Source organism: Sceloporus occidentalis, unplaced genomic scaffold (assembly GCF_023333645.1).
Source record: "Sceloporus occidentalis isolate IW3139 unplaced genomic scaffold, rSceOcc1.0.p SCAF_1, whole genome shotgun sequence".
Classification (NCBI taxonomy): Eukaryota; Metazoa; Chordata; class Lepidosauria; order Squamata; family Phrynosomatidae; genus Sceloporus; species Sceloporus occidentalis.
The window spans coordinates 4,592,337-4,607,726 of record NW_028316981.1 but is presented as its reverse complement, the minus strand read 5'-3'; positions in this window follow the sequence as shown (position 1 = coordinate 4,607,726).

Below are 15,390 nucleotides of genomic sequence, written 5' to 3'. Positions count from 1 at the left end.
GGCTGCTTAATAAAGAGACACATCGATTATTTAAAAGTATTTCGTTTCTTTTAAAAAAAATTCCCAGAAAACGTGGAAAAATACTTATTAAATTACGTTATTATATGAATTATTGTATTTATTTTATTTTCCACTTCCTACCTCAGGCGGCCACAGGAGGGCGCCATAGAGCACTGCTTTGGAGATTGTGGGGGAGTCTCCTTCCTTGGAGGCCCTTAAGCACAGCCTGGATGGCCAACTGCCGGTTAGGCTTGGATGGAGAGTTCCTGCATGGCAGAAGAAAGGGCTTGCATTGCATCAGGGCCCTTCTTGGGGTCTCTCCCCACTCGAGGAGTCTAGGATAAGAAAGCCCAGGAGGACATACTGCTTTCTAGAGGCTTGCAATGCGGGTTAACGGTAGTCCAGTCTGAAGAGTAAAGCTGTTACCTCCCTTTTGATTTCTAAATATCCATTAAAGCCCCCTCCTTCTGCCATGCAGGAATACATAGGGTCCTAGAGTTAGAAGGGCCCCAATGGTCACACAGTCCTGCACCTCTTCTGCCATGAAGGAATGCATAGGGTCCTAGAGTTTGAAGGTCCCCAAGGGCCATCCAGTCCTGCCCCTCCTTCTGCCATGCAGGAATACATAGGGTCCTAGAGTTTCAAGGGACCCAAGGGCCATCCAGTCCTGCCCTTCCTTTTGCCATGCAGGAATACATAGGGTCCTACAGTTTGAAGGGTCCTAAGAGCCATCCAATCCTGCTCCGCCTTATGCCATGCAGGAATACATAGGGTCCTAGAGTGTCAAGGACCCCAAGGGTCACACAGTCCTGCCCTTTCTTCTGCGATGAAGGAATATATAGGATCCCCGACTTTGAAGGGCCCAAAGGGCCACCCAATCCTGCCCCTCTTTTTGCCATTCAGGAATCCATAGGGTCCTGGAGTTTGAATGGCCCCAAGAGCCATCCACTCCTGCCCCTCCTTCTGCAGTGCAGGAATACATAGGGTTCTAGTGTTTGAAGGGCCCCAAGGGCCACCCAGTCCTGCCCTCCTTCTGCTCTGACGGAATTCATAGGATCCTAGAGATGGAAGGGAGCCCCAAAGGCCCTGGCTCAGTGTCCACATCGTTCTTCTGCCATGCAGGGATACCTAGGGTCCCTGAGATCTAAGGGAGCCCCAAGGCCCTGACCCAATCCACAGCTTGTTCTTCTGCCATGCAGGGATACCTAGGGTCCTTGAGATGTAAGGGAGCCCCAAAGGCCCTGACCCAGTCCACACCTCGTTCTTCAGCCATGCAGGGATACATAGGATCCTTGAGATGGAAGGGAGCCCGAAAGGCCCTTACCCAGTCCACACCTCGTTCTTCTGCCATGCAGGTATACCTAGGGCCCTTGAGATGGACGGGAGCCCCAGAGGCCCTGACCCAGTGCACACCTCATTCTTCTGCCATGCAGGGATACCTAGGGCCCTTGAGATGGAAGGGAGCCCAAAAGGCCCTGACCCAGTCCACACCTTGTTCTTCTGCCATGCAGGGATACCTAGGGTCCTTGAGATGGACGGGAGCTCCAGAGGCCCTGACCCAGTCCACACCTCGTTCTTCTGCCATGCAGGGATACCTAGGGTCCTTGAGATGGACGGGAGCTCCAGAGGCCCTGACCCAGTCCACTCCTCGTTCTTCTGCCATGCAGGTATCCATTGGTTCATAGAGTTGGAAGGCATATCTTATAAATAAAAATTAATTTACATAAAATTAAAAATAAAACAAAATAAAATACAAATCGATTTGAATTAAAAATAAAACACAATGAAAATAAAATATAGAAATAAAAATAATAATAAAAATGAAGTAAAACGAAATAGACAATACAAATAAAAAATCAAAGAATATGAAATGAAATAGAAAGAAAATTACAGTTAAATTAAATATAAAATAAACTCTAAAGTGAATATTGGCATATAAAATAAAATAAAAACATAAGAAGAATAAAGTAAAAATAAATAAAAAATAAAAAATATTAAAATCAAAAAACATAGTTATAACAAAGGAAATAATAAATAAAATCCATGTTGACCCACCATCTAAATCAATGAAGAATGAATGTAAAATAAACAAAAGAAATCAGAAGGGGCAATGACTGATAGGAAAAGGTATTAAAAAACCATAATGAAGGAGAAAAAAGAAAGAAAAGGTGGATAAGAAGTGGAAAATAAATAAAAAGAAGCTCACCTAAAACAAACAGATGAAAACAGGAAATAAAATGAGGGAGGGAGGGAGGAGGTAAGGAATATAGAATGAAATAGGCAAGCAGGAATGTGAAAGGCAAAAGAAAAAAGGAAGGTTAAAACTTACAAAGCAGAGAAAGAGGAGGAATGAAGATAAAAGAAAAAGAAGTAAAGAAGGAGGAAAAGAATTAAAATAGAAGAGGATGGCACGAGACACGAGGAAATAAGGATCAAGAAATACAATTGTAAATTTTTTGGTGATTTGATTTATTTTTTATATTTTAAATTTTCAAATGTATTTGTTATTTTTTATGTTTTTCCTTTACTTTTATTTTTAATTTTTAATTATTTTATTATTTATTTTCGATCTTTAATTTCTGTTTTGTTTGATTTTCTTCTTTATTTTATTTTTAAATGTAAATGTAAGTTTGAATGAATGATTTCTTTTCTTTTCCATTTTCTGCCTGAGGAGGCTGTCGAACTGAAATTCAGCCACAGGAGGGCGCCGGAGAGCAAGCAAGGCAGCGCTGTTTCCCAGTGAGGTCACAGATGGCAGAGAGGCTAAGAGGAGCAGGAGAAGGTTCCCTAGCGGCACCCAGCGGTGGCGCATGGGGCTAACAGACCGGAAGGCAAGGGTCGTGGCCTGGGATTGTAAGATCAAGCCTCTGGGTGTCCCTTTTTCGAAAAGGCTGCTTAATAAAGAGACACATCGATTATTTAAAAGTATTTCGTTTCTTTTTAAAAAAAAATTCCCAGAAAACGTGGAAAAATACTTATTAAATTACGTTATTATATGAATTATTGTATTTATTTTATTTTCTACTTCCTACCTCAGGCGGCCACAGGAGGGCGCCATAGAGCACTGCTTTGGAGATTGTGGGGGAGTCTCCTTCCTTGGAGGCCCTTAAGCACAGCATGGATGACCAACTGCCGGTGAGGCTTGGATGGAGAGTTCCTGCATGGCAGAAGAAAGGGCTTGCATTGCATCAGGGCCCTTCTTGGGGTCTCTCCCCACTCGAGGAGTCTAGGATAAGAAAGCCCAGGAGGACATACTGCTTTCTAGAGGCTTGCAATGCGGGTGAACGGTAGTCCAGTCTGAAGAGTAAAGCTGTTACCTCCCTTTTGATTTCTAAATATCCATTAAAGCCCCCTCCTTCTGCCATGCAGGAATACATAGGGTCCTAGAGTTTGAAGGGCCCCAAGGGCCATCCAGTCCTGCTCTTCCTTTTGCCATGCAGGAATACATAGGGTCCTAGAGTTTGAAGGGTCCTAAGGGCCATCCAATCCTGCTCCGCCTTCTGCCATGCAGGAATACATAGGGGCTTAGAGTGTCAAGGACACCAAGGGTCACACAGTCCTGCCCTTTCTTCTGCGATGAAGGTATATATAGGATCCCCGACTTTGAAGGGCCCCAAGGGCCACCCAGTCCTGCCCTCCTTCTGCTCTGACGGAATTCATAGGATCCTAGAGATGGAAGGGAGCCCCAAAGGCCCTGACTCAGTGTCTACATCGTTCTTCTGCCATGCCGGGATACCTAGGGTCCTTGAGATTGAAGGGAGCCCCAAGGGCCCTGACCGAATCCACACCTCGTTCTTCTGCCATGCAGGGACACCTAGGGTCCTTGAGATGGAAGGGAGCCCCAGAGGCCCTGACCCAGTTCACACCTCGTTCTTCTGCCATGCAGGGATACCTAGGGTCCTTGAGATGGAAGGGAGCCCCAAAGGCCCTGACACAGTCCACACCTCATTCTTCTGCCATGCAGGGATACCTAGGGTCCTTGAGATAGAAGGGGGCCCGAAAGGCCCTTACCCAGTCCACACCTCGTTCTTCTGCCATGCAGGGATACCTAGGGCCCTTGAGATGGAAGGGAGCCCCAGAGGCACTGACCCAGTCCACACCTCATTCTTCTGCCATGCAGGTTTACCTAGGGTCCTTGAGACAGAAGGGAGCCCCAGGGGCCCTGACCCAGTCCACACCTCATTCTTCTGCCATGCAGGGATACCTAGGGTCCTTGAGATGGACGGGAGCCCCAGAGGCCCTGACCCAGTCCACACCTCATTCTTCTGCCATGCAGGGATACCTAAGGTCCTTGAGATAGAAGAGAGCCCCAGAGGCCCTGACCCAGTCCACACCTAATTCTTCTGCCATGCAGGGATACCTAGGGTCCTTGAGATGGACGGGAGCCCCAGAGGCCCTGACCCAGTCCACACCTCATTCTTCTGCCATGCAGGGATACCTAGGGCCCTTGAGATGGACGGGAGCTCCAGAGGCCCTGACCCAGTCCACACCTCGTTCTACTGCCATGCAGGGATACCTAGGGTCCTTGAGATGGAAGAGAGCCCCAGAGGCCCTGACCCAGTCCACTCCTCGTTCTTCTGCCATGCAGGTATCCATAGGTTCATAGAGTTGGAAGGCACATCTTATAAACAAAAATTAATTTACATAAAATTAAAAATAAAATAAAATATAAATATAAGTTGATTTACATTACCAATAAAATGCAATGAAAATAAAGTATAGAAATAAAAAATAATAAAAATGAAGGAAAATGAGATAGACAATAAAAATAAAAAATCAAATAATATGAAATGAAATAGAAACAAAATTACAATTAAATTAAATATAAAATAAACTCTAAAATGAATATTGGCATATAAAATAAAATAAAAACAAGAAGAATAAAGTAAAAAAAATAAAAAATATTAAAATAAAAAAACATAGTTATAACAAAGTAAATAATAAGTAAAATACATGTAGACCCACCATTTAAATCTATGAAGAAGGAATGTAAAATAAACAAAAGAAATCAGAAGGGGCAATGACTGATAGGAAAAGATATTAAAAAACCATAATGAAGGAGAAAAAAGAAAGAAAAGGTGGATAAGAATTGGAAAATAAATAAAAAGAAGCTCACCTAAAACAAACAGATGAAAACAGGAAATAAAATGAGGGAGGGAGGGAGGAGGTAAGGAATATAGAATGAAATAGGCAAGCAGGAATGTGAAAGGCAAAAGGAAAAAGGAAGGTTAAAACTTACAAAGCAGAGAAAGAGGAGGAATGAAGATAAAAGAAAAAGAAGTAAAGAAGGAGGAAAAGAATTAAAATAGAAGAGGATGGCACGAGACACGAGGAAATAAGGATCAAGAAATACAATTGTAAATTTTTTGGTGATTTGATTTATTTTTTATATTTTAAATTTTCAAATGTATTTGTTATTTTTTATGTTTTTCTGTTACTTTTATTTTTAATTTTTAATTATTTTATTATTTATTTTCGATCTTTAATTTCTGTTTTGTTTGATTTTCTTCTTTATTTTATTTTTAAATGTAAATGTAAGTTTGAATGAATGATTTCTTTTCTTTTCCATTTTCTGCCTGAGGAGGCTGTCGAACTGAAATTCAGCCACAGGAGGGCGCCGGAGAGCAAGCAAGGCAGCGCTGTTTCCCAGTGAGGTCACAGATGGCAGAGAGGCTAAGAGGAGCAGGAGAAGGTTCCCTAGCGGCACCCAGCGGTGGCGCATGGGGCTAACAGACCGGAAGGCAAGGGTCGTGGCCTGGGATTGTAAGATCAAGCCTCTGGGTGTCCCTTTTTCGAAAAGGCTGCTTAATAAAGAGACACATCGATTATTTAAAAGTATTTCGTTTCTTTTAAAAAAAATTCCCAGAAAACGTGGAAAAATACTTATTAAATTACGTTATTATATGAATTATTGTATTTATTTTATTTTCCACTTCCTACCTCAGGCGGCCACAGGAGGGCGCCATAGAGCACTGCTTTGGAGATTGTGGGGGAGTCTCCTTCCTTGGAGGCCCTTAAGCACAGCCTGGATGGCCAACTGCCGGTTAGGCTTGGATGGAGAGTTCCTGCATGGCAGAAGAAAGGGCTTGCATTGCATCAGGGCCCTTCTTGGGGTCTCTCCCCACTCGAGGAGTCTAGGATAAGAAAGCCCAGGAGGACATACTGCTTTCTAGAGGCTTGCAATGCGGGTGAACGGTAGTCCAGTCTGAAGAGTAAAGCTGTTACCTCCCTTTTGATTTCTAAATATCCATTAAAGCCCCCTCCTTCTGCAATGCAGGAATACATAGGGTCCTAGAGTTGGAAGGGCCCCAATGGTCACACAGTCCTGCACCTCTTCTGCCATGAAGGAATGCATAGGGTCCTAGAGTTTGAAGGTCCCCAAGGGCCATCCAGTCCTGCCCCTCCTTCTGCCATGCAGGAATACATAGGGTCCTAGAGTTTCAAGGGACCCAAGGGCCATCCAGTCCTGCCCTTCCTTTTGCCATGCAGGAATACATAGGGTCCTACAGTTTGAAGGGTCCTAAGAGCCATCCAATCCTGCTCCGCCTTATGCCATGCAGGAATACATAGGGTCCTAGAGTGTCAAGGACCCCAAGGGTCACACAGTCCTGCCCTTTCTTCTGCGATGAAGGAATATATAGGATCCCCGACTTTGAAGGGCCCAAAGGGCCACCCAATCCTGCCCCTCTTTTTGCCATTCAGGAATCCATAGGGTCCTGGAGTTTGAATGGCCCCAAGAGCCATCCACTCCTGCCCCTCCTTCTGCAGTGCAGGAATACATAGGGTTCTAGTGTTTGAAGGGCCCCAAGGGCCACCCAGTCCTGCCCTCCTTCTGCTCTGACGGAATTCATAGGATCCTAGAGATGGAAGGGAGCCCCAAAGGCCCTGGCTCAGTGTCCACATCGTTCTTCTGCCATGCAGGGATACCTAGGGTCCCTGAGATCTAAGGGAGCCCCAAGGCCCTGACCCAATCCACAGCTTGTTCTTCTGCCATGCAGGGATACCTAGGGTCCTTGAGATGTAAGGGAGCCCCAAAGGCCCTGACCCAGTCCACACCTCGTTCTTCAGCCATGCAGGGATACATAGGATCCTTGAGATGGAAGGGAGCCCGAAAGGCCCTTACCCAGTCCACACCTCGTTCTTCTGCCATGCAGGTATACCTAGGGCCCTTGAGATGGACGGGAGCCCCAGAGGCCCTGACCCAGTGCACACCTCATTCTTCTGCCATGCAGGGATACCTAGGGCCCTTGAGATGGAAGGGAGCCCAAAAGGCCCTGACCCAGTCCACACCTTGTTCTTCTGCCATGCAGGGATACCTAGGGTCCTTGAGATGGACGGGAGCTCCAGAGGCCCTGACCCAGTCCACACCTCGTTCTTCTGCCATGCAGGGATACCTAGGGTCCTTGAGATGGACGGGAGCTCCAGAGGCCCTGACCCAGTCCACTCCTCGTTCTTCTGCCATGCAGGTATCCATTGGTTCATAGAGTTGGAAGGCATATCTTATAAATAAAAATTAATTTACATAAAATTAAAAATAAAACAAAATAAAATACAAATCGATTTGAATTAAAAATAAAACACAATGAAAATAAAATATAGAAATAAAAATAATAATAAAAATGAAGTAAAACGAAATAGACAATACAAATAAAAAATCAAAGAATATGAAATGAAATAGAAAGAAAATTACAGTTAAATTAAATATAAAATAAACTCTAAAGTGAATATTGGCATATAAAATAAAATAAAAACATAAGAAGAATAAAGTAAAAATAAATAAAAAATAAAAAATATTAAAATCAAAAAACATAGTTATAACAAAGGAAATAATAAATAAAATCCATGTTGACCCACCATCTAAATCAATGAAGAATGAATGTAAAATAAACAAAAGAAATCAGAAGGGGCAATGACTGATAGGAAAAGGTATTAAAAAACCATAATGAAGGAGAAAAAAGAAAGAAAAGGTGGATAAGAAGTGGAAAATAAATAAAAAGAAGCTCACCTAAAACAAACAGATGAAAACAGGAAATAAAATGAGGGAGGGAGGGAGGAGGTAAGGAATATAGAATGAAATAGGCAAGCAGGAATGTGAAAGGCAAAAGAAAAAAGGAAGGTTAAAACTTACAAAGCAGAGAAAGAGGAGGAATGAAGATAAAAGAAAAAGAAGTAAAGAAGGAGGAAAAGAATTAAAATAGAAGAGGATGGCACGAGACACGAGGAAATAAGGATCAAGAAATACAATTGTAAATTTTTTGGTGATTTGATTTATTTTTTATATTTTAAATTTTCAAATGTATTTGTTATTTTTTATGTTTTTCCGTTACTTTTATTTTTAATTTTTAATTATTTTATTATTTATTTTCGATCTTTAATTTCTGTTTTGTTTGATTTTCTTCTTTATTTTATTTTTAAATGTAAATGTAAGTTTGAATGAATGATTTCTTTTCTTTTCCATTTTCTGCCTGAGGAGGCTGTCGAACTGAAATTCAGCCACAGGAGGGCGCCGGAGAGCAAGCAAGGCAGCGCTGTTTCCCAGTGAGGTCACAGATGGCAGAGAGGCTAAGAGGAGCAGGAGAAGGTTCCCTAGCGGCACCCAGCGGTGGCGCATGGGGCTAACAGACCGGAAGGCAAGGGTCGTGGCCTGGGATTGTAAGATCAAGCCTCTGGGTGTCCCTTTTTCGAAAAGGCTGCTTAATAAAGAGACACATCGATTATTTAAAAGTATTTCGTTTCTTTTAAAAAAAATTCCCAGAAAACGTGGAAAAATACTTATTAAATTACGTTATTATATGAATTATTGTATTTATTTTATTTTCCACTTCCTACCTCAGGCGGCCACAGGAGGGCGCCATAGAGCACTGCTTTGGAGATTGTGGGGGAGTCTCCTTCCTTGGAGGCCCTTAAGCACAGCCTGGATGGCCAACTGCCGGTTAGGCTTGGATGGAGAGTTCCTGCATGGCAGAAGAAAGGGCTTGCATTGCATCAGGGCCCTTCTTGGGGTCTCTCCCCACTCGAGGAGTCTAGGATAAGAAAGCCCAGGAGGACATACTGCTTTCTAGAGGCTTGCAATGCGGGTTAACGGTAGTCCAGTCTGAAGAGTAAAGCTGTTACCTCCCTTTTGATTTCTAAATATCCATTAAAGCCCCCTCCTTCTGCCATGCAGGAATACATAGGGTCCTAGAGTTAGAAGGGCCCCAATGGTCACACAGTCCTGCACCTCTTCTGCCATGAAGGAATGCATAGGGTCCTAGAGTTTGAAGGTCCCCAAGGGCCATCTAGTCCTGCCCCTCCTTCTGCCATGCAGGAATACATAGGGTCCTAGAGTTTCAAGGGACCCAAGGGCCATCCAGTCCTGCCCTTCCTTTTGCCATGCAGGAATACATAGGGTCCTACAGTTTGAAGGGTCCTAAGGGCCATCCAATCCTGCTCCGCCTTATGCCATGCAGGAATACATAGGGTCCTAGAGTGTCAAGGACCCCAAGGGTCACACAGTCCTGCCCTTTCTTCTGCGATGAAGGAATATATAGGATCCCCGACTTTGAAGGGCCCAAAGGGCCACCCAATCCTGCCCCTCTTTTTGCCATTCAGGAATCCATAGGGTCCTGGAGTTTGAATGGCCCCAAGAGCCATCCACTCCTGCCCCTCCTTCTGCAGTGCAGGAATACATAGGGTTCTAGTGTTTGAAGGGCCCCAAGGGCCACCCAGTCCTGCCCTCCTTCTGCTCTGACGGAATTCATAGGATCCTAGAGATGGAAGGGAGCCCCAAAGGCCCTGGCTCAGTGTCCACATCGTTCTTCTGCCATGCAGGGATACCTAGGGTCCCTGAGATCTAAGGGAGCCCCAAGGCCCTGACCCAATCCACAGCTTGTTCTTCTGCCATGCAGGGATACCTAGGGTCCTTGAGATGTAAGGGAGCCCCAAAGGCCCTGACCCAGTCCACACCTCGTTCTTCAGCCATGCAGGGATACATAGGATCCTTGAGATGGAAGGGAGCCCGAAAGGCCCTTACCCAGTCCACACCTCGTTCTTCTGCCATGCAGGTATACCTAGGGCCCTTGAGATGGACGGGAGCCCCAGAGGCCCTGACCCAGTGCACACCTCATTCTTCTGCCATGCAGGGATACCTAGGGCCCTTGAGATGGAAGGGAGCCCAAAAGGCCCTGACCCAGTCCACACCTTGTTCTTCTGCCATGCAGGGATACCTAGGGTCCTTGAGATGGACGGGAGCTCCAGAGGCCCTGACCCAGTCCACACCTCGTTCTTCTGCCATGCAGGGATACCTAGGGTCCTTGAGATGGACGGGAGCTCCAGAGGCCCTGACCCAGTCCACTCCTCGTTCTTCTGCCATGCAGGTATCCATTGGTTCATAGAGTTGGAAGGCATATCTTATAAATAAAAATTAATTTACATAAAATTAAAAATAAAACAAAATAAAATACAAATCGATTTGAATTAAAAATAAAACACAATGAAAATAAAATATAGAAATAAAAATAATAATAAAAATGAAGTAAAACGAAATAGACAATACAAATAAAAAATCAAAGAATATGAAATGAAATAGAAAGAAAATTACAGTTAAATTAAATATAAAATAAACTCTAAAGTGAATATTGGCATATAAAATAAAATAAAAACATAAGAAGAATAAAGTAAAAATAAATAAAAAATAAAAAATATTAAAATCAAAAAACATAGTTATAACAAAGGAAATAATAAATAAAATCCATGTTGACCCACCATCTAAATCAATGAAGAATGAATGTAAAATAAACAAAAGAAATCAGAAGGGGCAATGACTGATAGGAAAAGGTATTAAAAAACCATAATGAAGGAGAAAAAAGAAAGAAAAGGTGGATAAGAAGTGGAAAATAAATAAAAAGAAGCTCACCTAAAACAAACAGATGAAAACAGGAAATAAAATGAGGGAGGGAGGGAGGAGGTAAGGAATATAGAATGAAATAGGCAAGCAGGAATGTGAAAGGCAAAAGAAAAAAGGAAGGTTAAAACTTACAAAGCAGAGAAAGAGGAGGAATGAAGATAAAAGAAAAAGAAGTAAAGAAGGAGGAAAAGAATTAAAATAGAAGAGGATGGCACGAGACACGAGGAAATAAGGATCAAGAAATACAATTGTAAATTTTTTGGTGATTTGATTTATTTTTTATATTTTAAATTTTCAAATGTATTTGTTATTTTTTATGTTTTTCCTTTACTTTTATTTTTAATTTTTAATTATTTTATTATTTATTTTCGATCTTTAATTTCTGTTTTGTTTGATTTTCTTCTTTATTTTATTTTTAAATGTAAATGTAAGTTTGAATGAATGATTTCTTTTCTTTTCCATTTTCTGCCTGAGGAGGCTGTCGAACTGAAATTCAGCCACAGGAGGGCGCCGGAGAGCAAGCAAGGCAGCGCTGTTTCCCAGTGAGGTCACAGATGGCAGAGAGGCTAAGAGGAGCAGGAGAAGGTTCCCTAGCGGCACCCAGCGGTGGCGCATGGGGCTAACAGACCGGAAGGCAAGGGTCGTGGCCTGGGATTGTAAGATCAAGCCTCTGGGTGTCCCTTTTTCGAAAAGGCTGCTTAATAAAGAGACACATCGATTATTTAAAAGTATTTCGTTTCTTTTTAAAAAAAAATTCCCAGAAAACGTGGAAAAATACTTATTAAATTACGTTATTATATGAATTATTGTATTTATTTTATTTTCTACTTCCTACCTCAGGCGGCCACAGGAGGGCGCCATAGAGCACTGCTTTGGAGATTGTGGGGGAGTCTCCTTCCTTGGAGGCCCTTAAGCACAGCATGGATGACCAACTGCCGGTGAGGCTTGGATGGAGAGTTCCTGCATGGCAGAAGAAAGGGCTTGCATTGCATCAGGGCCCTTCTTGGGGTCTCTCCCCACTCGAGGAGTCTAGGATAAGAAAGCCCAGGAGGACATACTGCTTTCTAGAGGCTTGCAATGCGGGTGAACGGTAGTCCAGTCTGAAGAGTAAAGCTGTTACCTCCCTTTTGATTTCTAAATATCCATTAAAGCCCCCTCCTTCTGCCATGCAGGAATACATAGGGTCCTAGAGTTTGAAGGGCCCCAAGGGCCATCCAGTCCTGCTCTTCCTTTTGCCATGCAGGAATACATAGGGTCCTAGAGTTTGAAGGGTCCTAAGGGCCATCCAATCCTGCTCCGCCTTCTGCCATGCAGGAATACATAGGGGCTTAGAGTGTCAAGGACACCAAGGGTCACACAGTCCTGCCCTTTCTTCTGCGATGAAGGTATGTATAGGATCCCCGACTTTGAAGGGCCCCAAGGGCCACCCAGTCCTGCCCTCCTTCTGCTCTGACGGAATTCATAGGATCCTAGAGATGGAAGGGAGCCCCAAAGGCCCTGACTCAGTGTCTACATCGTTCTTCTGCCATGCCGGGATACCTAGGGTCCTTGAGATTGAAGGGAGCCCCAAGGGCCCTGACCGAATCCACACCTCGTTCTTCTGCCATGCAGGGACACCTAGGGTCCTTGAGATGGAAGGGAGCCCCAGAGGCCCTGACCCAGTTCACACCTCGTTCTTCTGCCATGCAGGGATACCTAGGGTCCTTGAGATGGAAGGGAGCCCCAAAGGCCCTGACACAGTCCACACCTCATTCTTCTGCCATGCAGGGATACCTAGGGTCCTTGAGATAGAAGGGGGCCCGAAAGGCCCTTACCCAGTCCACACCTCGTTCTTCTGCCATGCAGGGATACCTAGGGCCCTTGAGAGGGAAGGGAGCCCCAAAGGCCCTGAACCAGTCCACACCTCGTTCTTCTGCCATGCAGGGATACCTAGGGCCCTTGAGATGGAAGGGAGCCCCAGAGGCCCTGAACCAGTCCACACCTCGTTCTTCTGCCATGCAGGGATACCTAGGGCCCTCGAGATGGAAGGGAGCCCCAGAGGCACTGACCCAGTCCACACCTCATTCTTCTGCCATGCAGGTTTACCTAGGGTCCTTGAGACAGAAGGGAGCCCCAGAGGCCCTGACCCAGTCCACACCTCATTCTTCTGCCATGCAGGGATACCTAGGGTCCTTGAGATGGACGGGAGCCCCAGAGGCCCTGACCCAGTCCACACCTCATTCTTCTGCCATGCAGGGATACCTAAGGTCCTTGAGATAGAAGAGAGCCCCAGAGGCCCTGACCCAGTCCACACCTAATTCTTCTGCCATGCAGGGATACCTAGGGTCCTTGAGATGGACGGGAGCCCCAGAGGCCCTGACCCAGTCCACACCTCATTCTTCTGCCATGCAGGGATACCTAGGGCCCTTGAGATGGACGGGAGCTCCAGAGGCCCTGACCCAGTCCACACCTCGTTCTACTGCCATGCAGGGATACCTAGGGTCCTTGAGATGGAAGAGAGCCCCAGAGGCCCTGACCCAGTCCACTCCTCGTTCTTCTGCCATGCAGGTATCCATAGGTTCATAGAGTTGGAAGGCACATCTTATAAACAAAAATTAATTTACATAAAATTAAAAATAAAATAAAATATAAATATAAGTTGATTTACATTACCAATAAAATGCAATGAAAATAAAGTATAGAAATAAAAAATAATAAAAATGAAGGAAAATGAGATAGACAATAAAAATAAAAAATCAAATAATATGAAATGAAATAGAAACAAAATTACAATTAAATTAAATATAAAATAAACTCTAAAATGAATATTGGCATATAAAATAAAATAAAAACAAGAAGAATAAAGTAAAAAAAATAAAAAATATTAAAATAAAAAAACATAGTTATAACAAAGTAAATAATAAGTAAAATACATGTAGACCCACCATTTAAATCTATGAAGAAGGAATGTAAAATAAACAAAAGAAATCAGAAGGGGCAATGACTGATAGGAAAAGATATTAAAAAACCATAATGAAGGAGAAAAAAGAAAGAAAAGGTGGATAAGAATTGGAAAATAAATAAAAAGAAGCTCACCTAAAACAAACAGATGAAAACAGGAAATAAAATGAGGGAGGGAGGGAGGAGGTAAGGAATATAGAATGAAATAGGCAAGCAGGAATGTGAAAGGCAAAAGGAAAAAGGAAGGTTAAAACTTACAAAGCAGAGAAAGAGGAGGAATGAAGATAAAAGAAAAAGAAGTAAAGAAGGAGGAAAAGAATTAAAATAGAAGAGGATGGCACGAGACACGAGGAAATAAGGATCAAGAAATACAATTGTAAATTTTTTGGTGATTTGATTTATTTTTTATATTTTAAATTTTCAAATGTATTTGTTATTTTTTATGTTTTTCCGTTACTTTTATTTTTAATTTTTAATTATTTTATTATTTATTTTCGATCTTTAATTTCTGTTTTGTTTGATTTTCTTCTTTATTTTATTTTTAAATGTAAATGTAAGTTTGAATGAATGATTTCTTTTCTTTTCCATTTTCTGCCTGAGGAGGCTGTCGAACTGAAATTCAGCCACAGGAGGGCGCCGTAGAGCAAGCAAGGCAGCGCTGTTTCCCAGTGAGGTCACAGATGGCAGAGAGGCTAAGAGGAGCAGGAGAAGGTTCCCTAGCGGCACCCAGCGGTGGCGCATGGGGCTAACAGACCGGAAGGCAAGGGTCGTGGCCTGGGATTGTAAGATCAAGCCTCTGGGTGTCCCTTTTTCGAAAAGGCTGCTTAATAAAGAGACACATCGATTATTTAAAAGTATTTCGTTTCTTTTAAAAAAAATTCCCAGAAAACGTGGAAAAATACTTATTAAATTACGTTATTATATGAATTATTGTATTTATTTTATTTTCCACTTCCTACCTCAGGCGGCCACAGGAGGGCGCCATAGAGCACTGCTTTGGAGATTGTGGGGGAGTCTCCTTCCTTGGAGGCCCTTAAGCACAGCCTGGATGGCCAACTGCCGGTTAGGCTTGGATGGAGAGTTCCTGCATGGCAGAAGAAAGGGCTTGCATTGCATCAGGGCCCTTCTTGGGGTCTCTCCCCACTCGAGGAGTCTAGGATAAGAAAGCCCAGGAGGACATACTGCTTTCTAGAGGCTTGCAATGCGGGTTAACGGTAGTCCAGTCTGAAGAGTAAAGCTGTTACCTCCCTTTTGATTTCTAAATATCCATTAAAGCCCCCTCCTTCTGCCATGCAGGAATACATAGGGTCCTAGAGTTAGAAGGGCCCCAATGGTCACACAGTCCTGCACCTCTTCTGCCATGAAGGAATGCATAGGGTCCTAGAGTTTGAAGGTCCCCAAGGGCCATCTAGTCCTGCCCCTCCTTCTGCCATGCAGGAATACATAGGGTCCTAGAGTTTCAAGGGACCCAAGGGCCATCCAGTCCTGCCCTTCCTTTTGCCATGCAGGAATACATAGGGTCCTACAGTTTGAAGGGTCCTAAGGGCCATCCAATCCTGCTCCGC